Source organism: Vombatus ursinus, unplaced genomic scaffold, assembly GCF_900497805.2.
Source record: "Vombatus ursinus unplaced genomic scaffold, bare-nosed wombat genome assembly UNPS02014812.1, whole genome shotgun sequence".
Taxonomy (NCBI): Eukaryota; Metazoa; Chordata; class Mammalia; order Diprotodontia; family Vombatidae; genus Vombatus; species Vombatus ursinus.
The window spans coordinates 79,482,272-79,489,857 of record NW_020954590.1 but is presented as its reverse complement, the minus strand read 5'-3'; positions in this window follow the sequence as shown (position 1 = coordinate 79,489,857).

Below are 7,586 nucleotides of genomic sequence, written 5' to 3'. Positions count from 1 at the left end.
CTTCAAGTAACACAGAAAAACAAATAAGCAGTTAAAGGAGTAGGCTTCCACAATACCCACTATTCTTCTTTTACCACATGTATCACTTGCCATTCTGCGTCTCAGGCTCATGAAACCACGATAATTTCAGTCATGAGTAAGTGATATAGTAGAACGTGCAACTGGATTTTGAATCAGAAAACCTAGTGTAGAATCCCAAATATGCCATTTGCTACTTGTCTGATCTGAGCAAGTTATCTCTTCTCTTCAGGCTTCAGTTTTTATATGGTAAGCTGTATCTTACACATAGTGGGTGATTAGTAACTGTTTTAAATGAATTGAAATGGATTGAATATATTAAATACATCTACAACAAACAAGTTTTGTTAAAGTGGTTCCTCTCAGAACTATTTTCCTTGAAATTCTGCTTTGCAGTTGACATTTTCATGGAATTCATGAATTCAAAGTATGAAGATAGACTTTGAGATTTTAATAACATAAGAAATGCTTCATTTATCTAGAGGGCATTCATTCAGCAAATGTTTACTTAGGGTCAGCTATGTGCAAGGGTTTGTGTAAGCTGCTGTGGTGGGTGCAAAGAGAAGGCATAATTCATGAGCTCATGGAACTAAGAACTTCAGCTATCACAAACCAGCAAATAAATGAAAAAGGCTTCTTAGAAGCAGAAAGCTATCACAGTGTTAGTGTAGGTGACTATATAAGTGAGGACTAGCTATCTCCTATTGTACAATTATATTTTACACATAAAACAAAGCAAAAGGTTGGAAATAATAGGACACATTGGAAGAAGATAGAAGAGATATCTGATAGTAAAAAAGGAAGACAAAAAAAATCTATAAAAACACAGCAGCAGAGGGCCAATTATTGTAAAGTTAACAACCCTCAATAGTCATTCTGTCCCAAACCAAACTTATTTCCTTTTCCCCATACCTTCCCCTCTTCTTAACATCCTTATTAGTGTGTGTATGGGGTACTTCCATCCTCCCAGATGCCCAGGCTGGATTTTAGAAAGATTCCATATGAACTTTTGTTGTTTAAATGTTAGGAAAATTCATTTATATGAAAATATTCTAGTGACGCTGAATAAATAAGGGATCACTGAATACTAACAATAATGCATTGTATTTGTGTAACACCTAAGTTTTCAATGTACTTTTATATGTTTAACCTTATTTTATCATGCTAACTTTCCTTATAAGTTGGTAGGACCAGTATTAATATTCTTCTTTGACATATGAAATAACTGAGGAGTGGAGTGACTTATCTAAATTCATAAAGTAAGTTAATGGAAAGGCTGCGCTGAGACCCCGGTTTTATAACTCCTATAAATCTTCTATAGCAGGTTGTTGGCTCTTATATGTTTGAAGTCTTCTGCTAGGGGGTGATAGAAGCTTGAAGGTCCCATGTTGACTTCAATTTAATTTCATACAATCTGAAGTAAATTTGATAAAATTAGGTGTATATCACATTTTCCCCTCTATTAAAATCAATTAACGACTAGCTGCAAAAGCACAACATTCACTCAACAAACATTTGTTGAATACCTGCCATGTGCAAGGCACTGTGCTCATTGCCAGAGTTATTATAAAGAGGAATAAAGTACAATCTGGGCCCTTAGTATTTAACTAAGGATTTAAATGTCCTTAGGTGTAATATTCTAAAACTCCAGAAGATGGGGATGACACACCATGGAAGATGATAATAGTGAACACAGTGTAATTAAAAAATTTTAAATTCTGATAGAAGAAAGACAAATTCATCCTACAGTTATTCATTTCTAGAAATCATGACAAAATGTGCAGGAGGAAAAAAAGAAAAAAGTAAAATTAGGAAAATCAACTTAAAGGAAGCCTGGAGACTATTTTAAAATTACCTTCTTGAGAGCTGAGGATTAATCATACTCTTGGAATTCCAAAGATGGAAGGGACATTAGATGTCATCCTCATTTTCCTTCTCAATTCAGGAATCCCTCTACAACATCCTTGAATCATTATTTACAGGAATCTGAATTAAATGGGGTGGGAGGTGGGGGGATGGAGCAGTGGAAGGGATTGGAGGGGTTTGTAATCTTAACATAGCTAACCTATTAGAATAGGAGTTCCTTGAGTACAGGATTTATTTTGTGAACTTTCTTTGTATCCTCAGTACTTAACATAGGGCCTGGCATGTGGTCAATGCTTAATAAATGCATATTGACGATAGGTAACCGGGCAAATTAGAGGAGTACATTTCAGGGAAAAGGGTCTGTTTGTCTGTCTCTGTCTTTCTCTGTCACTATTTCTCTCTGTTTCTGTCTCTGTGTCTCTGTCTCTGTTTCTGTCTCTGTCCATCTATCTGTCTGTCTGTCTGTCTGTCTGTCTGTCTGTCTGTCTCTCTCTCTCACACACACACACACACACCCACACACCACACACAAAGTATGGTTTCTCCACTTGTGGTTAAGTATAGCTCTCTTCCCACTTTATCACTTAGTGATATTGTCATAGAATCCTAAATAATGCTGACTTTTCCTTGATTTTTGTTTCCTTACTTCTACCTCTCTGTTGTTAAAATCTTCTGATATGCTAGCCATTCCAAAATGAAGAAAATGTATTTTGTACCCTTTAGATGCTAGGGACACCATGACAGCTTCTTCCAAGAGGAGTTTATAATTTGTTGAAATAATTTCTTGGGTCTCTGGGAAGTATTTTAATCTGTATATTTATCCTGTATACATCTTGTTTGTAGATAGTTGCTTGCATGTTGTTTTCCCTATTAGACTATGATTTTCTTGGGAACAAGAAACTGTCTTGGCCTTTCTTTGTATTCCCAGAGCTTAGCAACTTGCTGGATACATAGTAGGCACTTAACAAATAATTGCTAATTTGATTTGACTGTATTCCTACTTCAGTAATGGTTTGATACTTTGGTAATTTCATGGGTTTGGATTCATTACTACTCCTCCATATTTTCTTATCCAGACTCTTATCTCTGTGTTAAAATAAATGCCTTCTTCTTTCTGTGTCTTAACAATACCAGTGTACACAGGTGTGTTGGAACCAGCTCATACTGGTTCCTTAGAGTCAATTGTGCACTCAATACAAATCAGGGTTTATTTATTGTTGTTGATTATCTCAATTTAAAAAAAGTGATAGAGAAAATGTTAATGCGGATTAAACTTAAAAGTGTGTTATATGTTTATTTTTTCCCCTGAGAACTTGTTAAATATTTATCAGCACACTAATGGCCAGCATAACATTTGGGATATCTGTTTGCTGTCATTCCTTCTCTCTACATTATCAGGTACCTTTTTTTCAGGTTATCTTTCTGTCTTTTACTCCTTTTTTTTTCCGGTGAAGCAATTGGAGTTAAGTGACTTGCCCAGAATCACACAGCTAGTAAGTGTTATGTGTCTGAGGTCACATTTGAACTCATGTCTTCCTGACTCCAAGGCTGGTGCTCTGTCCACTGCACCACCTAGCTGCATCTACTCTACTTCTTTCACAAAAAAATTATCATTGATGATCTGCTGTCTTGCTTATGCTCACTGTAAATTTTTTTATTTTCTATTTTGAGTTGTCATTTTAATTTTACTGAGATTATGGTGGTTCCATGATATGCAGTCAAATGGTTAACACTAAGGAAGTATTGGTGTTAAAGAGATTTACTTTTAAAAGAAAGTGGTAAGGGATCATTGGTAGCACTTCCACAATTTACCAAGTGCAATCCAATTTAATTTCCATTTCCTATTCAGTTCTGGCCCTAAATTTTAATCTAATTATATACTTAAGAGGTACATATTATAGACCAATTCAATGGGCTCCCCATTTAGCTGTGTGCAATATTTATTCAATATGAATCTGTGATTTCATCACTGAGTATAATCCCTCCACCAGTATACATTGCAACTGATTCATGTGTTTTTGCATGACTCTTGTCTATGTCCTTTTATAAATCTTCCATAGAAGAGCCCTCAAAGGAATGGAGACCTTCATTTGGTTCCTTTAATACTTTGTGTCTATCAGTGAAATGTTTCCATCCACTTAGTATTCCTCAGTCTTTTTGTATGACTGACCTACTTCCTTTTCCAGTCTTTGATAATATCCTTTAATAATAGCAATAGCTAGTATTTATACAGAACTTTAATATTAAAAGGTAGGATTTATACATTACTCTAAATTTTACAAAGCACTTGTCATATGTTATATCATTTGATTCTCACAACAACCCTTTGTCATAGGTGCTATATTATCATTACTTCACAGATGAGGAAAGCAAAACAAAAACAAGGTAAGTGTGCTTGTCCAGGATCATCCATCTAATACGTGTCTGAAGCCAGATTTCAACTCAGGCCTTTTTGGCTCCAAGTCCAATATTCCAATCACTATTCCACCTTTGAATTCTCATGCCAAGTTGTTATTGAGAATGTGGTATAACCTGCTTATGTCCAACATGTGTCTTTCCATTGACAGATAGGTAACTTGTAATTTTTATTCTTCTAAGATCATTATATCATATGATTCATGGCCATAAAGAATCAGCATATATTGGTGTAACTACAAACTTCTTTTAGTAATGTGGGCAAAAATGTTCATTTTCATCTACTTTGTTTCTTCTGTGTGGTTAGATAGTGTGGTATGGTGGAAGAGCAAGAGCAGAATAGCATATCTGAAAATTGAAAAACAAAGGACAAGGGTTTGGATCCTTTATTTAGCTATATCACCTTGGAAAGCCATTTGAATATCTTTGGACACCAATTCCTTAAAGAAAAAAAAGGGATTTGTATCATATCTTCTCTGGAGTTCAGTTCTGAATCTGTGATCCTAAGATCACATTATTTGTCATTACTGTTGATTTTACTGAAGCTTTATAGTATTCCAGGGCACACTGCAATTAATACTATGCCATGTTTTAATGGGAGTTTTTAGAAACTTTTACCAACAAAAGAAAGATCTTTTGTTTGGAACTTACACAGGATACTTATTCAGAAAATCATACAATTTTAGAGTTGGAAAGAACCTTAGCTGCCACTCAGGCTAACTGATGCCCTACAAAAGAACCCCTTCTACAATATAACTGATGGCATCTAGCCTTTTCTTGAAGGTCTCCAATGAGGCAGAACCCACTGCTTCCTGTAGTTCCTGGCATTAATACTAAATTTGCTTCATTGTTAACCTCTACCTATTGCTGCTAGTCTGCCCCCAAGGGTTGAACAGAAAAAGTCTAAAACCCCCTTTTCACATAACAGCTCTTCAAGTGCCTTAAGGTAGCAATAAACCACTTTTCTCTCACAGTCTTTTGTTCTCCAGGCTAAAAATGTCCAGTTCCATTGATTGAGCTTCATAAGACAAAGACTCAAGATCCTTCTCCAACTTGGTTGTCCTACTCTGAAAATGTTCTAGTTTATTCATATCCTTTATAAAATGTGGTGGTCAGAACTGAATCAATCCAAATGTAGTCTGATGAGGGCAGAGTATACAAGTATCAAAGATTTGTGTCACATGCAACTTTTTTTTTAAGGATACCACCTATGCCTTTATCCTAGTCAGCAATAAAAGTGTTAAATAGCAAAGATCCAAGCACAGATCCTTGGGACACTCCAGTGAACACGTCTTTCTAAGGTGACATTAAGCTGCTATTTGAGTCCAATCATTCAATCAGTTGTGTTAGAACATAAGCTTCTTGAGAGTAAGGATTGTTTTATTCCTTGTAATTGCTAATGCTTAGCATAGTACTTGACACATTTGCTAATTGAATTTATATAGTTGTATTATTGTCTAATCCAATTTTTTTCTATTCTATCCATGAGAATAGCATAAGATATTTTACCAAAAGCTTTGCTAAAATCTAGGTAAACTATATTTGCAGAACCGCCCTGATCTACCAGTTTAGTAACTCTATTTAAAAAAAAAAAGAATTATGATAAGTCTGGGATGACCTGCAGTTGATGAAGCCATGCTGTCTCTTTGTGAATATCTTTTTAAAATGTCCACTAACCATTACTCTAATGATTCTATTTTTTTAAGAATATAAATCAATCTCAGTGGTCTACATTTGGCTGATACTAATTTTTTCCACCTCCTCTTTAAAAAAAGGGATAGTATTTGTCCCCTCTCCAGCCATGTGATTTCTTGTTCATAATTTTGCAAGTATTACTGACAATGATTATGCAATCACATTTATCAGTTTTCCATATAGGACCTGTAGATGTAGTTCTTGTGGTTGAGTGACTTAAACACATAAAGGATACATGAAAACACATAAGAGATGCTCTCTTACTATTTCCTTGTTTATCTTGAATGTCAACTCCCTATTGACCACTTTGACTCTCTCCTCCCCCACCCAAATATTTATTGATTGATTTATTGATTTTTGGTGACATTTTGAGTTCTGAGTTGTCTCCTTCCCTCCTTCCCTCCCAACACCACACTAGAGAGGGTCAACATTTGACATAGATATAAATATGAAACCATACAATACATACTTCCATATATGGAAGTTCTTTCCCCGGAGATGGATAGCATCTTCCTTCATAGGTAGTTTATCTGAATATTCATATACTCAGAATAGCTTAGTCATTCACAGTGATTCTTTGAACAATATTGTTACTGTATACAGTGTTCTCTCTGCTTGTTTTACTCTTCATTATTTTATCCACATCTTTCCATGTTTTTCTAAAACCAACCTGCTCATTATTTCTTTTTTTATGGTAATTTTTATTTATTTTTTTGTTTTCAACATTTACTTCCACAAGATTTTGAGTTCCAAATTTTCACCCTATCTCGCCCCTCCCCCACCCCAAGATGGCATGCATTCTAAATACCCCTTCCCCTAGTCTGTCTTCCCTTCTATCTCTCCCCCTCTTCACTTATCCCCTTCCCCTTCAATTTTTCTGTAGGGCAGGATGAATTTCTGTACCCCATTTCCTGCATTTCTTATTTCCCAGTTGCATGTAAAAACATTTTTTTCAAAAGTGTTTTTAAAACTTTGGGTTCCAAATTTCTCCCTCCCTCCCTCCCCACCCACCCTTATTGATAAGGCAAGCAACTAAATATAGGTTATATGTATGCAGTTATGCAAAACACTTCCATAGTAGACATGCTGTGAAAAACTAACTCTATTTCCCTTAATCCTAACCTGCCCCCCCATTTATTCTATTCTTTCTTTTGACCCTGTCCCTCCTAAGAAGTATTTGCTTCTGATTACTCTCTTTCCCAATCTGCCCTCCTCTCTATCATTCCCCTATTCTCTTGTCCCCTTCCCCCCCTATTTTCCTGTAGGGTAAGACAGATTTCCACACCCAATCGAGTGTGTATGTTATTCCCTCCTTAAGTCAAATCCTATGAGAATAAGATTCACTCATTCCTTCTCACCTTCCCCATTTCCCCTGTAAAGGCACTGTAAGAGCCTTTTCTTTTCTGTTTATTTTTTTTTGTGTGGGATAATTTACCCCATTCTACCTCTCCCTTTCTCCTTCTCCTAGCATATTTCTCTCTCACCCCTTAATTTTATTCTCCAGATATGACCCCTTCATTTTCAACTCACCCTGTGCCCTCTATCTATCTATCTATCTATCTATCTATCTATCTATCTATCTATCTATCTAT